Genomic DNA, 27213 nt, shown 5'->3' with positions numbered 1-27213 from the left:
ACATCAATTGGGGACAAGTCTAGACAGGCTGAAATTTGTTCTCACTAGCAGTGGATCCTTTTGCACTTTCCCTTCTTATATTGTATTTTTATATGCTTTTAAAGGCTTGTTGTCGTTGTTGACAGGCTGAAATGTATTATGGTTTTCCATGTCCTAACTATGGAGATTTTGCAGTGTCACCCATTCATTTGACTCCCATTCTGGCTGGCTGTGCTCTGTCAGACAACTTGGGAAGGGACATTAGTCACACATCAAGCCTACTTTGATGGAATGCCCCCCAATCATCTGCTCCAGCTGGCCCAATTTATTATTGACGTTTCCAGTTTCTGCCCCCTGCTCCTGTCTCTGTTTGCTTTTGGGGAAGAGATCAAGGATGCTCTTTGAAAAACTAGAGGTTTGCTGAAGGGTGACTGTGGCTGCAGAATGTATTTGAGTGGCAGCTATAACAAGCACTACCAGATCCATCCTGAGATTAAATGTTCTATTTGACATCTACAAAGGTTACTGTTACAACTGGGATCCTAAAAGTGCCAATCCGAAGTAGTGTTATCCCCTCCCAAGTTTATTGACGTTCGTGAGCTTAGAGGGTTGTAACTCCTTAGGATGGTACAGTGATTCAGTAGCCAGGACAGAACAGGCTAGCAGAATTGAAATGAATATAGCACAGACAAACTGCAATACATAATGTGGGAAAGATAGCAGTCCTTAGTTCTGAGACATAAGGCCATTGCATTTCCCTGAATGCCTCATTTGGGGGATGGGCTGTGAAATGCTCTAACACAGCCTTTCTCAACTTTCTTACCATTAAGAAACTCATTTTTCAGGCTCTGAGAAACCTCAGAAGTGGCGTGATCCTGCAGAATATGGTTGGGAAGCATAGCTGTGTACACGCTTACCTGGGGCCCCTCCCTTTCCCACCCCTCCAGGCCCACTGTTGGCCATTGGGGAGGGGGGGTCAGGTCAACATGACCTAATAGGGTCATATCACCCAAGAGCCAGCTTGGTGTAGTGGTTAGAAGTGTGGACTTCTAATGTGGTGAGTTGGGTTTGATTCCGTACTGTCCCGCATGCAACCAGCTTGGGTGACCTTGGGTTTGCCACGGCACTGATAAAGCTGTTCTGACCAAGCAGTGATATCAGGGCTCTCTCAGCCTTACCCACCTCACAGGGTGTCTGTTGTAGGGAGAGGAAAGGGAAGGCGACTGTAAACCGCTTTGAAACTCCTTCAGGTAGAGAAAAGCAGCATATAAGAACCAACTCTTCTTCTCTAACACATTTTAAAAATATATTAAAAATTAATTAACTCCTGCCCATTTGGGAAACCCCCGTAGGGCTGTCAAGAAGCCCCATGGTTTCACAAGGCCCTGGTTGAGAAAGCCTGGTCTTACAGATCACCACATCATGGTCAGTATCTGGGTCAACACTATCATAGAAATGAAATGTGGACATCTACTGTCATATGACTGAAATATTTACAAAACCAATATGCAGGTTAATGGCACTGAATGAAGTGGCTAAGAGTGGCAATTTAGTAATCAAATTATTATTAATAATTCGCTTGTAGATTTTGAAAAACCTGATGGATACCTTCACCTTGCACATATTTTCAGCTGTGTTAATTGAAATCATGGATGTTTTGATTTATTTTCCTTTATAATCTGCCTTTCTCATCAGGAGGTGGATTGCAAACTGCAGTAGCCTTGGGATGCAATAGCAAAGATTTGTAATAAAGCAAAATAATGCAGCTGGGTTGAGATTGCAGAAAAGGGTAAAACAGAGCTGTGCATGCAACAACATTTCTCCAGGAGCAAAGCAAGGCAGATGCACCGCAGAGTTGTTCATACTCCAGGTCCTCCAAGAAGTATCTTGTTAAGTTTTGTTTTGACTTGGGTTCTTCCATGTCTGTCCATCACTAATGTGGTGGCTGACTGGTGAAGAAATCAGTCTTATTGCCATCTTGTCAATGCCTTCACCCCACAGTCTTGGATGGAACGGGTAGGCTTTATCTCTGGCCAAGAGTCTCTTACTAGGATCTCAGCAAAGCAGCACACCAAGCAGCTTCTTCATTTCAAAGGGAAAACTTCTGCTTTTGAGGTATGATCTTCCTTTGCTGTAGAATGGTTCACATGTCCTGTGGATCTCATATGTAATTGCGCAGACTGTCCAGGCAATCTATATTGGCATAATGAGACATGACACCTAGGCCATCTGTGAGCTCCACAGGCACGATTAGGCAGCTGTTGCTGCCATGATCTGCATACTCTGACAAAAGGCAGCTGCAAACCAATTTTGTCATCAGCTAACAGCAGCCCAAATCTGTGATCGCCAGCAGGATCAAATTTGCCAGGATGTTGTCAGGTTCCTGTGAACCGTTCCTTGTCCAACAAGGTGGTCAACCCCTTCCAGTAATTGCAGGATCATCATGGTACCCAGGTAAGCATTTGGACTCCTGGAGCTACTGGTATGGAACGCCCGGATCAGGAGCTTATACCCAGGAATGACTGTATCCTGTAGATTTCCCCATTCCACCATGTTTCTGAAATACCTACTTTATCTAAATTGTCATTCCACACCAAGCACCCCAAGCTCCCCCATCTTGGCTTAGGGACATCTAGCATGGCCATACACCTATAATGTGTTTCCCTCTCCAGTAATCCTCACCACCCCCAGACCCTTAGTCACCACACATGGCGTTCAGATGCCACTCTACCTTCATTCCTAAGTTCTATTATGTAGCTATCAATATTACCCAAAGGGTCTATGGAATCATCCCTTTGGATGGAAGAAGTTTGAACCTGTGGACTCACTGTCCTTGAAGGGTCAGCCATCTTGTGTGTGGTTGTGATGGCAGCAATGGCTGCACTTTGCTGCCTTCAGCCTTTCCTCACCGTGTCAGAGTGGCTGCTGTCATGTGGGAAGCCACACTGTGTCTGCATAAAGCCTGGAGCCCACTTCTGCAGAGGAGCAGAAGGAAATGGAAAACAAGGTGATTAGCCCGGAGAAAGCTGAAGAAGCAGTTGAAAGCCAGATAGCCTCATATGAGACAAAAGCCCTGGGGCTTGGATTTCTTGAGAATGAGCCTTCAGAATGGACACAAGTATTTTGATTCTGGGGATTGTAGCTTGGCGAAAGCAAAAACGAAGGACAAGCGGCTCCCTACCGCAGCCTGAAGTTACGGGTGACCACAGTCCTACTCCACAAGACCTTTCTCAGCGAAAACCATCTATTCAGGCTAGCAAACTGGCTGGCTGACTCACAGAACTGCATGAAACTTTTAATTCCACTAATCCTTCCTTAATAGTTATTTCTCACTTTTTTTTCGTTTCCACTAATCGCTTTGCAGGTAGTGGTAGCTGTGCTGTAAGAGAGTCTTGCTACAAATTAAGTTGAGTGGTCCTTGGATAAGTTGAAAACAATGCACTGATTTTTTTTTAAGGACATGCTTTGTTAGAACTATCATCCCTTTGGACTGACTTATCCCAAACCAAAGGCTCCCCAGCCTCTGTTGACTTTCCCCCTAGGATTACTTTAAAAGTTGCTCTGTTCCCTTGTTGATATTAATCGCCGGCAGCCTGATTCCATTTTGGTTCAAACAAAACCCATTTTGGGGGGTACAGGTTTAGCTTGTCTCCAAAAGTTCCCCAGTGGCTAACAAATCTAAACTCCCCCAGCACCGCTTTCTCATCCATGTAGGGAGACCCCTGGTCTGGGCCTGTCTAGCTGGCTTTAAGCATGGAAGTGGAACTTCTGAAAAGGCTACTTTTGAGGTCCTTTAACTTTCTGACTAGTGACCTAATTTCTTCCTCTGGAACCACACAACCAGAAGAAGAGTTGGTTCTTATATGTTGCTTTTCTCTACCCGAAGGAGTCTCAAAGCGGCTTACAATCGCCTTCCCTTTCCTCTCCCCACAACAGACATCCAGTGAGGTAGGTGAGGCTGAGAGAGCCCTGATATCACTGCTTGGTCAAGACAGCTTTATCAGTGTTGTGAGGAGCCCAAAGTCACCCAGCTGGCTGCATATGGGTCAGTGCAGAATTGAACTGGCGCGCCAGATTAGAAGTCCGCACTCCTAACCACTACACCAAGCTGGCTCTACATTTTCCAATATCATTGGTACTAATGTGCATTGTGACTGCAGACCTCTCTCCAGCACGATCTATCCACCCATCTAGACAGCATGCGATGGCCTCAAACTTTAGCATCAGGCAGCCAAGTCACCATGCAGTAAAAACACCCCTTTGTATTCCTAATGATCAAAGAGCCCACTACCAGAAGCCCACCTTTTCCCAGTCCCCCAGGGGGACTCTTGGTAGAAGAGGATATTAGTCTGTAGCTAGTCTTCTAAGGGATCATATCCCTCCTCAGCCTGATACCCTCTGACATCAAGACTCTCACTCTCCACAACATCATTACAACGATATAGGCTAGATATCAGGAAAAAATTTTTTCACAGTCAGAGTAGTTCAGCAGTAGAATAGGCTGCCTAAGGAGGAGGTGAGCTCCCCCTCACTGGCAGTCTTCAAGCAAAGGTTGGATACACACTTTTCTTGGATGCTTTAGGATGCTTAGGGCTGATCCTGCGTTGAGCAGGGGGTTGGACTAGATGGCCTGTATGGCCCCTTCCAACTCTATGATTCTATGATTCTATCAAAAGAGCTGTCAGCCCATGAGAAGGACCGTTCTGGTCTCTCTGCCTCAGCTTCTCTAGATCAGCAACACGAGCCTCGGATATGAATCTGCTCCCTGAGAGCCAAAAACTCCATGCAGCAAGCACTCCCCCATAATTTCTACCTAGTGCATGTGGCAGTCTATGAAAAACACTGGCCAGTCTCTGCTCCCCCTCTAGTTTTCTACCTTCCTAACTGGTTAGTGGTTTCAAGGTATCTAGAGTAATACAGTATGCCCAGACCCAATAACCCAGGGGCTAAGAGACTTTTGACTCATGCCTCTTCCTAGGAGGAGCCTTATAGTCCAGAGGCCCCCAGCTGCTGCCCCCCAGCAACAACAACTCCTGTTGCCATTTACATTTGAGTGTACATTGACACAATGTGACACATGCAAGTTGTCATTTATGTTTTGGATTGCCAAGGCCATTGCTGGCTACATATATTTTCTGGACTACAAACGGTGTGCCATGAACAGGATCTAGGCACAGTGTGCCATGAACAGGATCTCGTTCCTGTTGCAAGACCGCTTTAAGGCCTGTTTGTGATTTCATGTTGCCATGGAAAATCCCCCAAGAGAGAGAGAAGAATATGTTTTAATATGCATGCAGCATGTTCCCGGAGACAAATTGTGTGCAAGTTTAATCATAACATGTTTATTGGGCTAGCCCACTATATTGCATGCTTTTATTTCCCAAGGAATGAAATTAATACCTGTGGTTCACACACACGCACACACACAAAACTGAATATAAGAAACTGAAGGAGAAACCCACACTAGGTTTGATGTTGTATTAATAGCCTGTAATACCGAAAAACTGAGTCTGTTGTTGCACAGTGATATAGCATAGTAGCTTTAATGTGTCTAGAGCTGGGTGCATTTTATTCATAGAATAGATATGATATGCTATATGCAACAAGTACCTAATTCTAGGATGATGTGGGTAATCGGTAATGGCTACCGATTTAGTTTGCCTTAAAAGGCATTCAAGCGGATTCATAGAGGCTTTGGTGCCTCTTCTTCTTCAAAATCTTCATGTCTGGTGATAGTGTGTTGAGATACATGGTGGGAACTTCCCATGAGGGTCATGGCCTTGTTCCCTTGCTTGTGCGCTCCCCAGTGGTATTCTGCTTGCCACTGCCATCTTAGCTCATTTTGTGTTCATCTGTGTTCGGCATAGTTCCATCTCCCAATGGCTCCCAGCCCTAGACCAAAGTAAGCATAATAAGCAATTTTGTGCTGTCTTTTTAAGATGCATAAGCCAAATTCTGCACATGAAAAGGTTTTCTTGGCACAAAGTTTGGACTACCTTAGCATGCGTATATATATTTTTTAACACTCCGTGTACATTTCCCTGACTACAAGCGTTACCTCTGTCCTATGCTATCCAAGTGAACATTTCCATCTGTTCCTGATCACTGCACCAAAATGAACTTCTTTTGAGCATACACATGACTTCCTGAAATCTTCTAATCCTGGCATTGGGTTACTCATGAAGCAGCAAATCATTCTCTCCCTGCCCTTCTACTCTCTTTGTGATTCATTCTTTTTTTAACGTATTCCCTTAGACTTTCCATCAAAATAATTGTAAGACGCTCGTAACAATGTACCTCACTTGCGTGGTGGGCCTCTTATATATAGCGCACGGTAATATCTGTTTGGTAATAGAGAGGACAACTGGGCCAAGGTTTTATACGGCTGCTTAGTTATGAATGTTGTGTGACTCATTTCTTATGTAATCAACTTTATAAAAATTCATGCAGATGTACTCGTTCAGTGGCTTCATACATGTTTTATACACTTCCTTTAAGATATGAGGCGCTGATTTGGATAATAGCAAGACGTATACTAAAGATGGAATCCTAGGAGTATGATCGGGGCCAATCTTCCCACTAAGGCTGTGTTAACATAAGGAATTGAGGCTTTGGACTGAAGTAATGGGATGTGTCATAAAGCACACAGGGTATTTACAGTCCACAGGAGGAAGATTGATAATGCTAGTAACATAGAGGTGGAAGAATCATCTGTATTGTAGATCTAATATAACTGGGGAGAAGAGCTGAGAGATGACACCCCAGGTAATACATCATCGTTACAGCACCGTAGCGGCTTTCATGTAGTCCATTCCCATGACGACCAAAATCAATATGAATGACAGACTCAAATGGTAATGTTCCTTTCCATGTGATATATCATCGAGATATGGTTGCCAACTCTTGAAATTAAAACTTCTAGCCTAGGAGCTGAGCTCAGAGCTGTTCTGGAATGGAATCAGGGATGGAGGCTTGGGGCTGTGGGTGGGCTGGAGGCAGAACACAGTAAGCTGTAGCCCCTATAAAGTGATGTTCATTTGTATTTGGAAGCTTTTGTTTTTGTTTTTTAGTGAATCCAAAGGGTAGGAGCCAGTGTGAGATTGCTCCTCACAGAAAGACTGAAGAGAAGAAGAGTTGGTTTTTTATACCCCGCTTTTCACTACCCGAAGGCATCTCAAAGCGGCATACAATTGCTTTCCCTTCCACTCCCCTCAACAGACACCCTGTGAGGGAAGTGAGGATGAGAGCCCAGATATTACTGCTCAGTCAGAACAGCTTTATCAGTGCTGTGGCGAGCCCAAGGTCACCCAGCTGGCTGCATGTGGGGGAGCAGGGAATCAAACCCGGCTCACCAGATTAGAAGCTGCTGTGCTTTTCTCTAACGGAAGGAGTCTTAAAGCAGCTTCCATTCGCCTTCCCTTTCCTCTCCCCTCCACAGACACCCTGTGAGGGAGGTGAGGCTGAGAGAGCCCAGATATTACTGCTCAGTCAGAACAGCTTTATCAGTGCTGTGGTGAGCCCAAGGTCACTCAGCTGGCTGCATGTGGAGGAGCGGGCAATCAAACCTGGCTTGCCAAATGAGAAGCTGCTGCTCTTAATCACTACCCCAAGAGGTTTAGAAAATGGTTAGAAAGGTTTCAAAAAGACACGACTAGACTAGCAGGGAGAACGTCAGCTTTGTCCCTTGTTTTTCTTGCAATTAGTATAATAACTAAAACAAACAAAAAAAAAAACACCCCAAACCTGGCCCATTTGGATGAGGAGTTTTGTCCCCACACCCAGCCCCCAAGGAAGAAAGTGCTATCCACACTAAATCACCACAGTGACAAAGAACAGAAGACAGTCCCACCTTCGTTGTTGGGATATTTTTGAATGGGACCTTATATAAAATTGGTTTTAAGAAAAAATTGCTGTTCTTCTCGTAATTTCACAGTTTCTAATCCCCCTCCCCAGCGTACTTCCTAAATATTTCAGGAGGAAACAAGTATTCATGGAAAAGCAGCCTAACAGAGAGAACATTATAACTTTCTGCACCATTTAGCTACACACCAGGAAAAAGCCTCACCTGTTCAGTTCACAAGCATAAGGCTGCTGCTAAAGGCCCAGGCTAGCCTGATCTCATCAGATCTTGGAAGCTAAGAAGGGTCGGCCCTGCTTAGCATTTGGAGGGGAAACCACCAACAAATTCAAAGGACGCTATGTAGAGGCAGGTAATGGCAAACCACCCTCGGTAGTCTCTTACCTTGAAAACCCTACTTGTCATAAGTCAGCTGCACGTTGGCAGCTTTTTCCACCACCACCAAAGTCCCAGGAGCAGAGGCTGTGCAAAGAGATGTCCCACAGAGATCACCTAAATTGAAGTGAAAAGTAACAGATTAGTAATGCATCAATGAACTGTGTTTCTTCAGATCACTTGGCAAAATATGGCAACTTTATAAGTCTTCCTTGTGTTGCATGGGGTGGCGAGAGTTGGCAACCAGAAATCGAGGGCATCCCGTGTAGCTGAAGGGCAGTAGATTCAGGACAGACAAAAGAAAGTGACGTGTATTAAAGATGTGATCAAAATGTGGAATTTGCTGCCAGAAGATGTAATGATGGACATAGGAACCAATAGCTGTAAAAGAGGATTAAATAGATTGATGGAGGATAGGTCCATCAGTGGCTGCTACCCATGGTGACTGAGGGGAACCTCCATGTGGAGAGGCAGTCAACATCTAAATCCCAGAGCTAGGAGGCAACATCAGGGGAAGGTCTCAAGGAGCGTGAGCCAAGGAAAATGACTTGTGCAGAAATGGTCCAAATGTGGCTTTCATGTTTATGTGCTCCTGGGGACAGCATTAGAAATGTGGACACAACATGTGACATAAAAATAGACTTTCTGGTTCTTACAACTGCTTCATTTGGCTCACAATAGCTAATGGCTTAGATTTTTTTTAGCAGTTCTAAAGACCTGGTTCCAAGGTAACAGAACTCATTGAAAGCTTTTTTTTCTTCTTTGCCCTTCAATGGATTTGAAAAAAATTGGGATCAGGTTATTATTGTTTATTTTGCAAAACGCTCAGCTTGTAGTGCTGGAGCTGGCCACGAATAAGAGAACCGAGCTGGATCTGACTTTTTAACCCCAAGGGATTTAGTACCATTCAACAAGAACAAAGGGTAGAGAACAGAGCAATCTGCACCATAATGAAATTGTATCCTTTTTGTATCATTATCACTCCAAGGTTTAATGTTTTCGGGCTGCATACATGAATCTTGCTTGATTGATAAAAATTTATGGCATCAGCTTTCCAAGTCAAATAACAATTCATAAATCCACATGCCAGGAAATGACATTGCAATTCATCAAAACAAGGGCAAATGAAAGATAACAGCCATTGTATGTTCCATCTCAGTGCCTCTCTATCAGACTCTGAGCATGTCTCATGGATCTTCTCGTTTGGCTTTCTCATAAGAACAAATCTGTACTTAAATTAAAATGGGAGTAAAATGTCGTCGGTCTTTAAGGAGCTTCTAGGCTCCTGTTTATTTTTAATTATTTTTGCTTACAGGTGTTGACTAGCTTGCCATAACTCTGAGATCTGAATTTTACACTGTGGAAAGCTGAAGGCTGAAAACTCAGGCCCCTCGAATTGAGCACTGTGCACCTCCTCAGTTTCCCAATATTATTTCCTGGTAGAAAATCATTTTTTTTGTTTTGTTTTGTTTGCTAATCCATTAATCCATTAATAAATTTTAAATAGAAGGGTGACACCAGTGATGTAATAATTGCTGCCATCATGCTGCCTTCCCTCCTTTTTTGTGCATGCACACCAAAGATGCTGTGCAGTAGCGATAAATTACAACCAGTCTCAGAATAGAATCATAGAATCATAGAGTTGGAAGGGACCTCATGGGTCAACTATGCAGGACACTCACAGCCCTATCACTCATCCACTGTAACCTGCCTCCCCCTTGAACCTTCACAGAATCAGCCTCTCTTTCAGATTGCTAAAATACCGTGGGGCTCCTTTGCTCACCCCTAATCACCATGCATGTTACTGATTTTTTTTTTAAGACAGTTGCCACTCTGGGTTTCAATATGCTGTATGTTTATATGTTCGCAGTGATGAGGCAGCTCTGTGCCATCTCAAGCAATTGCCAAAGAAAGCTGCGGGTCCAGATGTGGCTCATTGATAGGCTGGACCAGGGGTAGTCAAACTGCGGCCCTCCAGATGTCCATGGACTACAATTCCCAGGAGCCCCCTGCCAGCGAACGCTGGCAGGGGCTCCTGGGAATTGTAGTCCATGGACATCTGGAGGGCCGCAGTTTGACTACCCCTGGGCTGGACTTTGTGTTGTTTTACCCCTTTTGCTGGTGAGAGTTGTGCCAGTTTGATATTTGACTCTGACTTGGTTCCATTACTGCTTTCATGAATAGCATTAGTGCTTTTGTATGTAGAGTGGCTCTAGCTGAAGCCCACTGAATTCACCTTGGGACAGTCATGGGCCTCTCATGATTGTCAAGGAGTGTGGTGCAAGAGGAGGCAAGGCAGTTTGTTTGGTAAATCTATGAGACTTCATCATTAGGCCTGAGAACAGCTCAGCTTGGTTCCCTGTAGGGTTATACTGAATGAGAGATAAGGAAGAAGAACCCCCAAAACAATCTTCCCACTGGGGGGAAAAATAAATAATCTATCTCTCAGGCCCAATGAAAGAAATACCCAAACTGTTGCCTTCACTGGATATCTATGGGAAGAGACCAATGTGTGCAGGATCATTGCAAAATTGCCTCCATGTCCTCACAGATCTAGACCAAGTACTTGGATAGGAATATGTGGATCATATTATCAATCAGCAAAACCAAACATTTTAGGCTTACCTTCATCAACAGTCAAATCATGCAATGTAGCTCGTATTAACTGTTATTAACTAGCTTGAAAGTGGAGGTTGCAGCACCCATATGTCGTTAGACCAGATGGAGTTCAGACGAGGGGAGACCATTCCTGCATTTCCACCAATTGTTCATATTTTTCCTATCCCCCCCGCCTCTCCCCCCCCCCGCTTACTCACCACCTGAATAACAAAGCCTTGCTCACAAGCTGCTAAATATGTACAGCAATAAACAAAGCTTCCCAGACTCTAATGATCTAAATTAGTGCCAAGCATAATAAAAAAAATACCAAAAAGCCAGATGGATAAACCCCCGGCATCACTCTCCTGCCCTGCTTTGGCAACAATACCAGGTTAACAAGGCAGCCTGATCCAGAAATTTCCATTCCTTCAGCAGTCTGACATTGCGGGACTGGTTTATTATCCACGTTGAATGGCAGCTCTTCTCTGCAACCACAATACAGGGAGCTGATGATCGTAAATTTCTACAACAGGAAACAGTCCAAGAGGGTTTCAGAGTTAATTCCTCTCCACCCCCCCCCCCCAGTCATGTTATGAGTAGTAGTATGAGTGCTGAGTACTTAGAAAGAAAACAACAGGTCTGGCTTATCCTAGGTGGGAAAGGGAAACAAATGGTCTCTCCATTTTCTCTGGGGAACAGCTGGCTGACCTGTCTTAGTGCCTATCTACAACAGAAACATTTGTCATGTCTATAGCAGTCCAGTCCTGGACCTGTAATTTAGAAATATTGCAGAATATTCTGCTTGATCTCTGGCCCACCATCCACAGAACCATAGCTCATAGGATTTCACGGGGAATGGGAATGACAAACTGCCTTATCTAGAGAGTTATATTCCCTGTTTCAGAATTTTGCAATATGTGGAGGTTGGGGAGGGGGTGAACATTGATGCAGATTTGGAGTAAATGGAACAACAAGCCTTCTGTCTAGCTTTATTCTGGGCCCTGCAGACCAGGATGCATGCAGAACACTAACCAACCCCAGTGTATTTTCATGATTATTTGTTACGACAAGTCTTTTGTATAGCTGTATACTGTCAATGAAATAAGTAAGAAATTTGGCCTTTTCGTAAACATTAAAAAGGCAAAAATAATGACCACTGCAAAAAAAAAAAAAAAACAGACATGTCACAAAAAAAAAATTGATTGTGAAGATATCGAATGCATTTAAGAAACCATTTTTCTTGGATCATAAATTGATGTGAGTTGTGATTGCAGTATGGGAATAAAAGGTTTGAATTGCTCTGGATTGCTTAGCAATGATGAGCTTGAACCAAACATGGAAAAGCAAGGACATAAGTCTAGCTACCAAATGTAGATTAGTTAGATCTATTATATTTCCCAAAGCCTCTGAATGGCTTTGAAAGTTGGATGACAGGAACTCGTTCACTGTGCCAGAGAGAAGTTGTGGGATGCCAATCTCCAGTTGGGACCTGGCTGGAATTGCAGGTCATTTCCAGGCTGCAGAGATTAGTTTCCCTGGAGAAAAGGACTACTTGGGAGGTGGGACTCTCTGGTTTTGGATCCCATGGAGGTGCAGGGATACCAAGCTCCAGGTGTGAAACAAAGAGAAATGCTGTATGGCAGCAATTGCTAAAAACAATAAACATCAAATAATTCATAAGGTTGTCACAATTTCTTCCATCAATGAAAATAATTGACTGCAACATTTCCATGAAGAACTGCAAACCTTTCAGTCTATATGTTCTTCAGTTCAGTTCAGTATCAAAGTAAATCAAAACAATTGTATGTTTCAAACAAACATGAAAACATTGGTTGGCAAAGAACTTACACTAGGTTTCTCAATTATTGCCTCTATATGCCAGCTTTTCTCAACTTTTTACCATTGAGAAAACCCTGAAACATTCTTCAGGCTTCTTCAAGAAACCATGATAAGTGGGATCTCCAGGTCTCATCTGGAAGCTGGCATCCTAGCTACAGTTCATGGATGCCAGCCTCAAGATGAGAACTAGAGAACCTCCAGAATGGAAGCTCCTCTCCAGACTGCAGAGATCTGTTCCCCTGAAGGAAAGGGCTGCTTGGGATGGGGATGAGGGCTTTGTGGCACTCCCCTCCCCCCCCAACAAAAGTATTCCTTTCTTCTGAAATTGTAAACCTTATTGATCACGCAATTACCTTTCCATTTAGGATATACCTGAGTGTCTCCCTCCTTGGATTGCTCTGAGAAGCTTTGGTCAGAAGGTCCAATTTAAAGGAAAAGCACCCCATAACACTCAATGAGCAAGTAAAAAAAGAATTGCACCATCCTCCTGCAACAGCTGCTTCTCCCCTGGTTCTAGGACTCCATCCTTGATGGGTGGTTCTCACCGCTGGTGCTAGGGAGGCAGGCCTTAAATTTACTTCCTCTTCCTGTCTCCCTGGTAGAACCGCCCTCATCTTCAGTTTTTCTCCTGCCTGCAGGGAGTGCGGTTGTGTGAGCATTAGCTCTTCACCCTTTTTTTTATAGAAGCTAGATTAAGACTGTTAGTTGGAATTTCTATACTAAAATCCTTCTACTTCTTTTCCTCTGTATCTTTCCCTCCCAGTTCATAGTTAATGTTGCCAGGTTAGAGTTTAAAGTTTAAAAGTTAGATTAATAGGAAATTTACTTACTGTTCAGAATGGCAACAAGTGTTTTTCAAGATGATTATTTGTTGGAGTCTGATCTCCCAGGCACGCATGGAGCTGCCGGTGGAGCTACGGGCCCGGCAGATTGCGTTCCATCGGGAACCTTACTGACCGTGGCAGCCCAGCAGCAGCCCGATAAGCCTAGGAAGGCTATTTGCAAACCAGCCAAAAGGCTGCGTGGAGAGAAGTGTGAACGGGCTAGCAGAGGCGTTCTGCCTAAACAAACAAGCTCCGGAGGCAATTCTGACTGCGTCATGATTAGCTCTGCAGGGAGCTTTGGCCTGGAGGGCAGCCATGTGCCGAGCTCTGAGTTGCACGTGGGGGAAGGAGTCCCCCTAGTGGCTGAATGCCAAAATGACAGCACGAGCTCTATAATACAAGGTGAATCCCAAACCTCTGTTGGCTCTCTGGGACACCCATGGCCTGGCACTTCTTCTGGAGACAGACCTGCAAATGTGAGTGAAGGGCTGCCTGCTGGCATGTCCTCTGAAATGTTCAATTTTATGAAGTGTATGTTAAGAAACGAAATGAATTCGTTTTATCAGCAGAGGTCTGCTTTAAATGTGCCTTCTTTACCGCCTAGGATGCTGCATCCTCCTGTTCAATATTATTCCCCATCGCATTCTGTTCACTATGAGCAGGTTCCTCAGTCCGTTCCCACCAAGGCGGCTAGAAAGATATGCTATAATTTACCTATGTCCTCAGGATCGTCTGTGAGCGATCCAGAAGGTGAGTTTTTGATGGATGAAGAACAGGGGACACAGGCGATGGAGGAAGATATTCAGGTCCCTGAGTCAACTCAGAGATTTTGTAAAGAGGAGGATTTTCAAGATTTATTACAGAAATGTATTGTGGCTTTAGCCCTTATTACAGAAATGTATTGTGGCTTTAGCCCTTATTCAGCCAGAGGCAGCTGAGGCACCGCCAGAAAAAGATATGAAGCCTAGAGTGAAAGGTAAGGAAGAATTTTTTCCTCCTGTGGAGGTCATACAAAAGGTGTTTCCTATGCTTGAGTTTTTTGGGAAAAAAAAAAAAAAAAAAAGGAAAATTGGTTTTGCCAAACAAAAAGATCAAAAAGACCAGAGATCTGGTGGGGGCTGTGATACGAGAAAAATCAACTTCACTTATGACACTGGCAAAACTCATGGGAATTCTGGTAGAAACACGGAAGCATTACAATGGGGGCATTTCCACCTGCGTCCTTTACAGTCCCTTCTAAGGCCATTTCAGGAGAAAATAACAGCCAAGTCAAACATCAGAATCAGGTTGACTCCTGCCGTAAGGAGCAGCCTCTTGTGGTGGCTGAAGCCGGTGAATCTTGGTCAGGGACGCTTTTTCGTGAACAAGAATTAGTCCTATTCACAGATGCCAGTCTGTCGGGGTGGGGAGCCACTCTGGAGACTAGGCATGTTCTAGGGAAATGGTCAGCACAAGAGAGGGAGTTTCCAATAAACCTATTGGAAATCAGAGCAATTCGACTGGCCTTGGTACACTTCCAAATCAAATTACAGCAAAAGCATGTCCTGGTAAGAACGGACAATGTTGCAGCCAAGGCTTATTTAAACAAGCAAGGGGGGACGAAATCTCCCTCAATTCACAAGGAAGCGTCACTGATTTTACAATGGGCAGAGAAGACTCTTCTGTCCCTGAGAGCAGAACATATCAAAGGGATCCTGAATGTACAGGCCGACTGGCTCAGTAGACAGGAGATTTCCGAAGCAGAATGGTCCTTGAATTGGGGTGTATTCAAAATGATTGTGGATCACTTTGGCAATCCAGTGGTAGATCTATTTGCCAGTCAGGAGAATGCGCTCTTACCTCGGTTTTTCACCAGGTTTGCTCAACTCAGAGCAGAACAGATAGATGCCCTGACGGCTCAATGGCCGCAGGGTCTGTTATATGCATTTCCTCCAGTCCCAATCATTCCCAAGGTACTCAGAAGGGTCAGACAGCAAGGGGCACAGGTAATCCTGGTGGCTCCTTATTGGCCACGCAGACCATGGTTCGCAACAATCCTGCGTCTAGCGGTGGGGAAACACCTGTCATTACCGGTAATACCAGATCTCTTGACACAGGGGCCAGTTTGGCATTACGAGCCAGGCTGGCTACAGCTGACCGCGCGGAGACTGAACGGTCAGCTCTGCTAAAATGCAGCCTTAGTGAAAAGGTGACTAGCACCATACTGGCGGCCAGAAAACCTTCTACTGTTAGGATATATAATTATTCTTGGAAGGTATTTGTCAGGTGGTGCAGACAAAAAAAAAAAAAAGGACCCTTTAAAGACTGGGTTATGGGTCATCTTGGAATTTTTACAAGGATTGGATAAGGGTTTGAAACCATCCACATTACGTAGACAGGTGGCAGCCTTGGCGACAGTTATTCCAAAGGTTCAAGGGTTTCCCTTAGCCAAGCATCCTCACGTTACTAGGTTTCTGAGCGGTAGTTTCTCCCCCAGCCGTGCATCGTCTCCCAACTTGGAGCCTGAGTGTGGTACTATCAGCGTTGCTGAGACAACCTTTTGAACCTTTACAGGATATTTCATTGAGACATTTGCGACTCAAGGTTATTTTCTTAGTTGCAGTAACGTTTGCTAGACGAATTTCAGAATTAGGAGCTTTATCCATTAGGAAAGATCTTTGGGTGTTCTACAAAGATAAGGTGGTTTTGTGGACAGATCCTATATTTAGGCCCAAGGTGGAATCTAGATTCCACAGGATGCGGGAAATCAATTTGCCTACATTCTTTCCTGACCCTAAACATCCTAAAGAAGTTTTGTGGCATAGATTAGATGTACGAAGGGCCCTCAAGGCATTCCTTATACGTACGGAGCCATTTAGGAGATCAGAGTCAATGTTCATAAGCATTTCTCCGCCTAATAAAGGGGAAAGGATGTCTACTGTGGCTATTGGAACGTGTCTCAGGGATTGTATTGCTGAAACATACAATTCATTGGGTAGGCCTGTGCCCTCTGGCATTACAGCGCATTCAGTTAGGGGGGCTGCAACAAATGCTGCCATGATAAATTCTGCCTCTGTAGAACAGATCTGCAAGGCGGCTACCTGGTCTTCAATTTCCACCTTTATTAGGCACTATAAGCTTAGTATTCAATACAATACAATACGTTTATTGGCATAAAGCAGATTAGGAGGCTATACAAAGATAGTCAAGATGCATCGGACAGTTTAAGTTTAAAAAACTGAGGACAGAAATTTAGCCATATAAGCTTAGTGATTACAGTGCAGCGGAGGCTGCCTTTGGCAGAAGTGTTCTTTTACAAGGCTTAGATTCAGACGACACAATCCTGCCCGGGACAAAGTAAGCTCTTGCATATCCCATCAAGGATGGAGTCCTAGAACCAGGGGAGAATGCCCATTGGCACTTACCGTGAAGGGTACTTCTCCCTGGGTTCTAGGACTCCATCCAGCCCTCCCTGGGCGTCGTCTGAAATTTAGTCCAGTTATAGTCATTATGGGACAGGAAAAGGGGGAATATTGGAATTTAGTTATTCGGAACTGTTTTTTCTGCTTCCTCTTCCACTATTTCATGTTCTTATTATAAAAAAAAAAAAAAGAAAGAAAGAAAAGAAAAATTATTACAGAGAGTTATGGTTACGGTAGTTTGGAGTATTGTTTCTCTGAGCTTTGGAAGGATCACAACTGAAGATGAGGGCGGTTCTACCAGGGAGACAGGAAGAGGAAGTAAATTTAAGGCCTGCCTCCCTAGCACCAGCGGTGAGAACCACCCATCAAGGATGGAGTCCTAGAACCCAGGGAGAAGTACCCTTCACGGTAAGTGCCAATGGGCATTCTGCCTGTGCTCTTTAAGGCATTGGCTATTTGTACAGCTTGGAGTAGTGGTTAAGAGCAGCGGCTTCTATTGTGGTGAGCTAGATTTGATTTCCTGCTCCTCCATGTGCTAGTCACAGTCCTGTTAGAAACTGTTCTCAGAGCAGTTTCTCTCAGAGCTCTCTCAGCCTCATCTACCTCACAGGATATCTGTTGTGGGGTGAAGAAGAGAAAGTAATTATAAGCCACTCTGAGAATCCTGTGGGCAGTGAAAAGCAGGGTATAAAATCCAACTCTTCACTGGGAAGGTGCTACTGTGAAACAGTCTCCCCTTTCCACATGTCCCTATGACCTCATAGCGCTTCTGTGCCCCCTCTTCAGTTCCCCATATTCCTTGCTATTGATCTTAAATTTGCTTTGTTGTGATGGTCTTGGAAAGACTGCAGCAAGACCAATTTGGTATCCATATGGAAAGAGAAAGTCTATATCCTTCCCACCAATCCCACCAACATCAGCATTATTTTCCCTCCTGCAATTGCCTCTGATGGCTACCCCAAACACACTCCTCCTCCAAAGCCAGCTTGGTGTAGTGGTTAGGTGCACCAGCTTCTAATATGGCAAGCTGGGTTTGATTCCCCGCTCCCCCACATGCAGCCAGCTGTGTAACCTTGGGCTCACCACAGCATTGATAAAGCTGTTCTGACCAAGCAGAGATCTTTCAGCCTCACCTACCTCACAGGTTGTCTGTTCACAGGGAGAGGAAAGGGAAAGTAATTGTAATCCGTTTTGAGACTCCTTCTGGTTCAGAAAAGTGGCTTATAAGAACCAGCTCTTCTTCTTCTCAGATTGCAAATTGCAAACCTCACATGACTTACTCATGAGTACACATTACCATGACATTTGTTCCAGTATGCCCCAGATTTTACAGTCAACCCAAAGCAGTTGGACCTACTCTTTTGTTATACTCCTGGATTGATATGGTTTAAGCTTCAAACCAAGAGGAGTTGAAAAGAGCTTTCCAGATGGTCTTTGTTCACATTTTGTTATCACCGTGCAGGGATCTTTCTTCTGAGCACCTCCATGGATAAATCTATTACAGGCAGCCTCCTCCCCAGGAGTCAGATAGATCCTATACCCTTTTACTTTCATGTACACAGAATCTTAGCATTCTTTCCTGTATTGTATCATTGGGATCTAATATGCGTGGTGCCATCTTTAATCTTTGTGTCAGGATTGAGGTTTTGGCAAATTTCTGCAAAAATGTAAATGAAATCTAATATATTTTGCAAGATTCCACCCCCTGAGAGAAGGACTAAGATTTGAGGGTGTGGGTTATTCTGCAGGCTTCTAGGTCCTCATTTTGCTCACCTATGATCTGATCCAAGACGTTTCCCATTCGTGCACTCTCTCGCTTGGTTATTTGTCTCTGATGCATGAAAATGATGTTGGCATTTTCCCACTGATGCATTTCACTCTCTCAGCAAAAACAATTTGCATGTTATACATATGAATTAGCCCAGCGCATGGAAGCAAGTGCAATTCATCAACAATTTTGTCAGAAAAAGAAATTGGACAATGAAGATTCCACTAGTGAGCTTTATTGAGTTGATTGATACAATTCGCGTTGTCTCATGTTTTCTGCACTTCATGGGTCTATCACTTTTGCTTCATTTCTCACAGTGATTATATCTATATTATAAGAAAGCACGAAAAGAGGAAGGGAGTCCACTGCAGGAATGCCATTTCAGATTTCAATACAATATTGGGAAAAGTGATTTCAAGTGGATGGGAGGAGGATTCATGGCAAGGTTCAAAGTCCCATGGGTGGATCTATTCATAACGAAATTACAAACGAACAGCATACTGATTTGAGCAGTGCAATTGTAAGAACACAGTCCTAGGCATGAGACCCAATGAGTAGACCCAAGTAGGATTCTGAGCAGACCTTAGGATCGGTCCCAAAAGCATTGATCAGTTTTGGTCACTTCCTTGTACTTGACAGAAATCAAGAAGAATAAGAATTGGTTTTTATAGACCGCTTTTTACTACCTGAAGGAGTCTCACAGTCCCCTTCCCTTCCTCTCCCTACAACAGATACCCTGTAAAGTAGGTAGGACTAAGAGGCCCCTGATTACTGGTCTGTGAGAACAGATCTAAGAAGACTGTGACTAGCCCAAGGTCACCCAGATGGCTGCATGTGGAGGAGTGGGGAATCAAACCCAGCTTTCAAGGAGGTGGTATGATTTCTCTGTGCTTGCATGGGAATTCCTGCTGGGAGTACTTGCTACTCTGTCCCAACATTTACAGACCGGCCTAGCACATCTTAAGACTGATCCATCAATCGTGCTGTTTTAATAGTGTTTTGGCTTCTATTATGATGTTCCATTTTTAGTTTCTTGTCTAATATAATTATGGTGCAATGCCCAGGTCTATCGAACTTCTTCTGGTTCCTCATCCCCTCCTTCTAAAGATATAATTAGCTAAAATTCCTTCTTGGCTAATAAGAAAATTAGACATTTTGCTAGCATAGCCAGTGAGGATTTCAAAATTCAAATTAAAAAAACCTTTAATGGCATATAAAAATCATGAGAACAAGGGTAATTCATAATTATAATTAATTGATAAAATTACATAAACAAATAAAATAAAATAAGCAGTAACCAACAGTAGATTCCTCCAGAATGCCCAGCAATCAGTAATTTCTACCAATTGTGGGTGCCCTTGACCTGATTTTTGCCTAGCCGACTGTCCTTTTGTATCACAGTAGCCAAGAATTCGGCCACCAGTTGGGTTATTTCTGGGGACCTATCAGCTAACAAATGTCTGGTTATTCTGTCCATAGGGCCAGGAAGGTCCATCGTGATAGGGACAACCAGTCGTTGTCTAAGCAGAGAATGTGATGGGCAATAGAGTAGAATATGTGGCACTGAGTCAGGCTCTAATTGGCAAAATTTAAAAAGTCTGTTCCCAATTGGTACATTGCTGTATCTGCCTGCTAGGACAGCTGATGGGAAGATGTTTAATCTAGCAAGCATAAAAGCAAAATGATGGAGTGGGTTAATAAGACTTTGCATATAAGTAGCTCTCTGACCTGTGTTGGAAGTAAGGCTGAAGAAGCAGGGGGAACAAGTCCGATTGATTCCTGCTTCGATGGTCTGTCTCTCAATATCACGGATTCTCTGTCTAATAATACTGTATATTTGAAACTCCTCATAATTAGCCAGAGGCTCCAAGCTGATACCCAGAGTGTGAATTTTATGTTGGATCTGCCAGAATGCAGTCACTCAAGACTCAAGTCTACGTCTGGTATCCTGGAACATCTGAGGATGGGGGAGGAAATCTAATGATCCTGACTTAATGAAATACTTGCGTTCTTTTGACATTGTGCTTCTTCAGGAAACTTGGATAATGAGGGACTTTGTAATATCGGGATTCTCTTCATATACCAGCCCTGCCTTCAAAACCAACTCTAAAGGCCGACCTAAGGCAGGATTGTATTGCCTTGTGAATCTGGCATCTACTCTTAAAGTAACGTATTTAAAGGCAACTCCTCCCTATGCCCAAGCAATTTTATTTAAACATACTATGGGTCAGCTTCTTTTGATAAATGCATATATCCCTCCTTTCCCTACAATCAACTCTTTATCCCATGCTTGGTCGACATTGAGAAACTACCTAGAATCCTTAATGGCTAACTATCCAATGGCTTCCCTTGTCCTGGTAGGTGACCTGAATGCAAGGCTAGGTGCTAACAACGATAAGCTTGTGGCACACATGCACTGGGACTGTAATGAGCTGATTCCACCTTCATTCTCATTCCCTAGAGCTTCCAAAGACCAAGTAATCAACCAAGCAGCGCCTTATCTGGCAGATTTCTGTGCCAGACACAATCTCCGGATATTAAATGGATCTCTCCCAGGAGATAAATTTGGGGACTTCACATTTATCTCCCCTCGAGGAGCAAGCGTGGTGGACTTTATTTTAGTATCACCAGATTTAGTTCCACAGGTCATTGATTTTAAGATTGATACTCGATCGGAAAGCGAGCATTCTCCCATCCAGATGAGGCTATCTTTAGGAATACCTGATGATCCTAGACCAAAGGCATCCACTAACCATACCTCACATTTGACTCATGTGAGATTGAAATGGTCTAATGACCTTAGAGCCCAGTTTAACCAGTGGACTTGTACAGCTGAGGCAGTCTTTCAAACAAGCTATATTCGAGGACAAACTACCAGTTGCGGCCATAGCAGTATACGAAGAGGTTATCCGCTCTATTGTGGATTCAATGAAATCAAGTCATACTCCCAGTAATTTTAAAGGAACATCCTCTTGGTTTGACTCCCAATGCTGGGCCCAGAATAAAAATCTACGACGACTTTACCAACAACTACGTTCCGAGCTCTCTACTAAGCTTGCCTCCAGCTATTTTGAGGCTAGAAAAAGATGCCAGCTTACTTTGGCAGAAAAGGAACATGACCATGCCTTGCAGAAATGGACCCGATTACTGAAAGCAGTCCGATCAAGAGGTATCGGGCTCCATTTAGCCACTTAATGTGAACTACTCTTCATCTATTTCAACCTTTGATTGGATGGGACATTTTTCAAATCTTTTTTCAGAATCGGTACTAACAGAGGCCTTGGATGATTCCCTGATTCCATCTAATGTACCTCTCTGGCCTCCTGTTTCTCAAGAAGCGATCTGTGATCGCATAACTTCAATGAAATCAGGTAAAGCACTGGGCCCTGACGGCATTCCTATAGACCTAATTAAAAACAACCAAGAATGGTGGTCTGAACCACTGGCTCATCTATTCACCTTAACTGATAAATTTGGGGTCCTACCCAATTCATGGCTGAACTCTATTATAGTCCCAATTTTCAAAAAAGGTAGCACTAACATTCCTAGCAACTATCGCCCCATAAGTCTATTATCTGTACTGGGGAAACTATATCCCAATGAGGATTTCACAGTTTGGTTCTTAGAACTGTTTTGTGCGTTTGCTTCAACTGCAAGTTTGCATACACGTGTATTGCGTTGTGTCCGTATGAATGTGTTCAATTGGTATGGGCAGGGAATGGTGGGACATTTGATTGGCTTGCAGGAGGTCCCAGGTTCAACCCCCAGCACTCCTGCTTAAAGCGGTCGGGAATTAACTGATATATTAGCAGTGAAAGATGCTGCCAGCCTAAGAAGGTCTGACTTACAATGCACTCTGAAAACACGGGCAGAAGTCACAGACATTACCAGTAGCAGCATGAGAGCAACCATAGGATGGCAGAGTTTTCAGGAGAAGCAACCTTAAAGCAGGTATCGATGGATGCAGGGCTGAAGACTCACAGGCACCTTTGTAAAAACAAAGATTGCTTCACATCATTCTCATTGAGTCATTTCCATCAAAATGACCTCCAAACCATTCAAACCATTGAATGCATTGATAAACAAAATAGCTAATTATGCACTGTTACAGAAACTGAACAACGTATCTATGTAGATCAGGGGTAGTCAAACTGCGGCCCTCCAGATGTCCATGGACTACAATTCCCATGAGCCCCTGCCAGCGTTTGCTGGCAGGGGCTCATGGGAATTGTAGTCCATTGACATCTGAAGGACCACAGTTTGACTACCCCTGATGTAGATAAATCACAGTTAGAGAACAAAGGGGTGATTTCCCCTCCCCTTTTTAATGTGATATGTTACCTTGCACATCCCTGGCTATTATTCAAGTGAATCTCTAGGGCAGCTCTTTTCAACCTTTTAACTGTGGAGGAACCCTTGAAATGGTGCCATGCCCCTTCAGAGGATTAAGATGCGGGCGCCAGCCCGCCAATCATTCGATCATTTACCACAGTGGTCCACAACCTTTTTCAGGTCATGGACCGGTGGGGGGGCAATCCGGGCTCCATGCATGCATGGTAGCCCATGCACAAACGTACATGTGCAGCAGGTCCGCACATGCACTTTTGCGCCATGTGCGGCTGCAAACGTGCATGTGTGGCACTTGCCACGGCTCCCTCTCCTCTCCTCCCGCAGAAAGAAGCTTGTCAGGCTGCTTTGGCGGCCGATTTGCTTGCGGCCTGGGAAGTTTCTCACTGCGGGGGGGGGGCGGGGAGAGGGAGCTGTGGCCCGGTGCCAAGGCCTTCTGGGCCACGGCCCGGTGGTTGGGGACCACTGATTTACCATCTCCGTTGTGGTGAAAAGGATTAGGCCTGTAGAGCAACAGGGGTAGTGGGCTCCAGTGACATCTAGTGACGTTAACAACCATCTGTACTTCTGGGAGAGGCCGCATAACCCCTGGGGGTCTCTCATGTAACCTCAGGGTTCCCCAGAACTTGGTTGGGAATCCCTACTCTAGGGTGAGTCTAAATAAACATTCGTTGCATTGTGAGTGACAGTTCCAATCAGGGTTGCACCCCTCCCATCACAGGTCTCGAACTTAAATACTGCAAGGCAATTAAACTGCCCCTAAAACATAATCAAAGTGTGCTAGAATAGACAAAAATAAGCACAAAGCAATTATTTACTATGTAGCCAAATACACCAACAACTTAGAAAGTGGGGGATATTCTTATTACTTCTTCCCTTGTGACTCTAATCACTACTACGCATGCAGCCTCTGTAGCTAGCAAGGGTCCTTTTGCCAGCCAGCAAAGAAGAAATACATGTGGAGTATTAATTACCAAGATTCTAACCTGTGTATATGAGGATCAAGATGCAGGACACAGTGGGAAGGTAGAGAAACCAACCATACAGTTGGGGTTACATGCTGGGATCCAAAACCTGCTGCAAATTGAATGGACTGATGGATAAGTTCTTCATGTTATCTTTGTTATATGTCAAACCTGCAGTCATTATTCTCAAGGACAATGATTAAAACTGGAAAAAAATGAAGAAAGGGCACTGGATCATTGTTCATTCCACGGTGACTATTTTTCCCCTTCTCAATTACTTATAACTCCGGAAAGAAAAGTTGAGTGGCAAGCAACCCTAGTGTGACTTCTCCCACTAATGAACTCAAGAGCCCTTTTCTCACGTCGCCAATCAGTTAATTAAGATACAAATCTAAAGTCCAAGGGAATCCTTCCTTTACTCTTGAATTAACTTATGTTAGCTGTTATAAATAATGGATTGTTTGTACACATAACCGTAAATGTAATAGACTCTCCTGGAGCCCAAATTGCAGACCAGCACTCTGTGAAGTAATTATCCTTTCTAACATGGGCCTCATTTTTTCTACCTGGAAACAGATTTTATTTCTCAACTGTTATTCAAGACATCTGCTAAAGTGAAATTCTCCTTTTAGACTATATGGAGTTATAACTGTGGGGTCTCTTGTGCCACACAAATGTGTTTGGTGTTCTCTAATTAACTTTGAGGGACACCAAACTGCACCAAAAGCAGGTTTCCATTTCGATCTTGATTTGGGACTTTGTTAGGTAGTTTTATCTTGAAGCCTGCATTGAAACAGTTTTAGTGGTTATAATTACATTTTTTTGTAAAAATCAGTTAGTCAGTTAGCAGAGTTAATATTGTTCATGTTATTTGTACTGTTTTTCTTCTGTTCTACGTGAACTGCCCTGAGACTCAGGGGAGGGTGGTATAAAATTTAAATTTAAATTATGAGACAAGACAAGGCAGTATTATAGTGTGTGTGTGTTTGTGTGTGTATGTATATGTGTATGTATGTATGTATGTATGTATATATATGTGGTACAAGTGGTAAGACAGCAGACACGCAGTCTGAAAGCTCTGCCCATGAGGCTGGGAGTTCAATCCCAGCAGCCGGCTCAAGGTTGACTCAGCCTTCCACCCTTCCGAGGTCGGTAAAATGCGTACCCAGCTTGCTGCTGGGGGTAAACGGTATATATATAGTAAAGGTATCCCCTGTGCAAGCACCGAGTCATGTCTGACCCTTGTGGTGACGCCCTCTAGCGTTTTCTTGGCAGACTCAATATGGGGTGGTTTGCCAGTGCCTTCCCCAGTCATTACCGTTTATCCCCCAGCAAGCTGGGTACTCATTTTACCGACCTCGGAAGGATGGAAGGCTGAGTCAACCTTGAGCCGGCTGCTGGGATTGAACTCCCAGCCTCATGGGCAGAGCTTTCAGACTGTGTGTCTGCTGCCTTATCACTTGCGCTACAAGTGCCTTACTACTTGTGCCACATATACATACACACTATTTTACTTGGCTAACAGGGTAGGGGAAACATGGAAATAAAACTAGAAAGTACACAGCTTACTATAGCTCATAATGGAACTCTACATGTTGGAAGTCCAAGGTGGATCCTGTCAGACCAACCTGGTTTCCTTTTTTGACCAAGTAACAGGTTTGCTGGATCGTGGAAATTCGGTTGATGTTGTTTACTTGGATTTTAGTAAAGCTTTTGATAAGGTTCCCCATGATGTTCTGATTGGGAGGCAAAAAGCTGTGATGGGACAGAGGGAAGAGTCTCCTGTGAGGAGGGCTGCAAACTCAAGGTTTACTATCCCGTGTTTGCAAGTAGGAGGCCACACATGCCCTCCGTGCAGAAACGGTCTAGTTAATTGTGAGAACCTTTGCTTAGTTGTATAACCAGATTTCTTTTTTTAAAGGGCATCTCTATTTAGTCTTCTGAAGAACTAGGTTTTGAGAGAAAGCTAAAATGATTTCATGAATCATGTAAAAGATTGTATTTAGCCATTGCTGAAAACCACTGAAAGAGATAGTATTGTTTCGTAAACAGATGGTCTGTAGCACTTTTTAAAGTACTTGTTCAAAGTGCCAAATGGAAGATCCAAAAGAAAATTATTTTCCCAACATAGATGTTTACATTGATTGCTTTGGAAAATCCAGGTAGCCAGGGATAGTGGCAAGTATGTACTACATCTCTGGTACTTACCTTCTTGTCAGGCTCTCCTCAACATTCTGCTGTCTCGCCTTTGTCTGCTTTCTTTCTGCGTGTCTTACCTTCCTCATCTGCTGCTGAAAGAGGTGGAAGAGAGCAACATGCATTATGCACATTGTGCTTCCTCCTGTCAATCAATTCAGGCAACCAATCCCCTTTCTCCAATAGTTTAAAGGTCCCACAATGTCTGCTAATTAAAATATATATATATATACTTCTCCATTGCGATGCCTATGCATGGAATCATAGATGCATAGTGCATTTTGGATGCCACCCCTTATGGGATCATGAGTCCTATGATATCAGAGCTCTCTCAGCCTCACCCACCTCACAGGGTGTCTGTTGTGGGGAGAGGAATGGGAAGGCGACTGTAAGCCGCTTTGAGCCTCCTTCGGGTAGGGAAAAGCGGCATATAAAAACCAACTCTTCTTCTTCTTCTTCTTCTATGAAAAATTAGAAAATTAATATCAGTCCTGATGAGGCGGGGAGAAAACTTTCAAGAGGTAAGCTTATATTGCAAGTTTGTTATTTTCTTAAGCCTGTCAGAAACTACTAATTTCTTTATGCACTTCAGGCCATTTCCTGAAATGAAGGTTGACTTACTGCCATCAGTTTGTCTGTAATTTCCTGTTCAAGTCTGTATATTATTCTGGATGAAATATCATATTGCCTGCTGAAGTATCTTTTTTTTTCCTGCCTATAACAATACCGCCTTGATTATTTACACAGCTAGACAAAGAAAGGGGAAGGATAAAATTTGGCATTCAAAGATTCCAAAATACTTCATCTAAGAGTTTCAACCTTTGGCTGAATTTACAACTTTTTACTTTCTTGCCATCCACTGTTCAAGTTTTCAATTCATTTTGTCGAGTGCAGTTGCTTTTTTAAAAAAACATGGCCTTCTTCTACTTTTTTGAGGCCTTTCCATCAGTATACACACACAGCAGCATCTCATACAAGGTTATCTCTATCACCTTATTATCTTTTAGTGTACCAAGTACCTTAAAAATTGCTAATTTTGAGAAAACGTGAAAACTTGAGAATT

General features: G+C 43.7%; 1 long non-coding RNA gene and 1 pseudogene across 1 annotated transcript in view; both read left to right on the top strand.

Annotated features, from left to right (window-relative positions):
- Positions 1 to 27213, top strand: part of LOC143820154 (uncharacterized) — a 175142-nt gene that overhangs the window by 41667 nt on the left and 106262 nt on the right. The gene's annotated exons all lie outside the window — the stretch shown is intronic.
- Positions 2933 to 3252, top strand: LOC143820090 (cAMP-regulated phosphoprotein 19 pseudogene; annotated as a pseudogene).

The sequence above is a fragment of the Paroedura picta genome, chromosome 1, assembly GCF_049243985.1.
Source record: "Paroedura picta isolate Pp20150507F chromosome 1, Ppicta_v3.0, whole genome shotgun sequence".
Lineage (NCBI taxonomy): Eukaryota > Metazoa > Chordata > Lepidosauria > Squamata > Gekkonidae > Paroedura > Paroedura picta.
The sequence above is the reverse complement of the archived record's forward strand: the minus strand, read 5'-3'. Positions and strand labels throughout refer to the sequence as shown.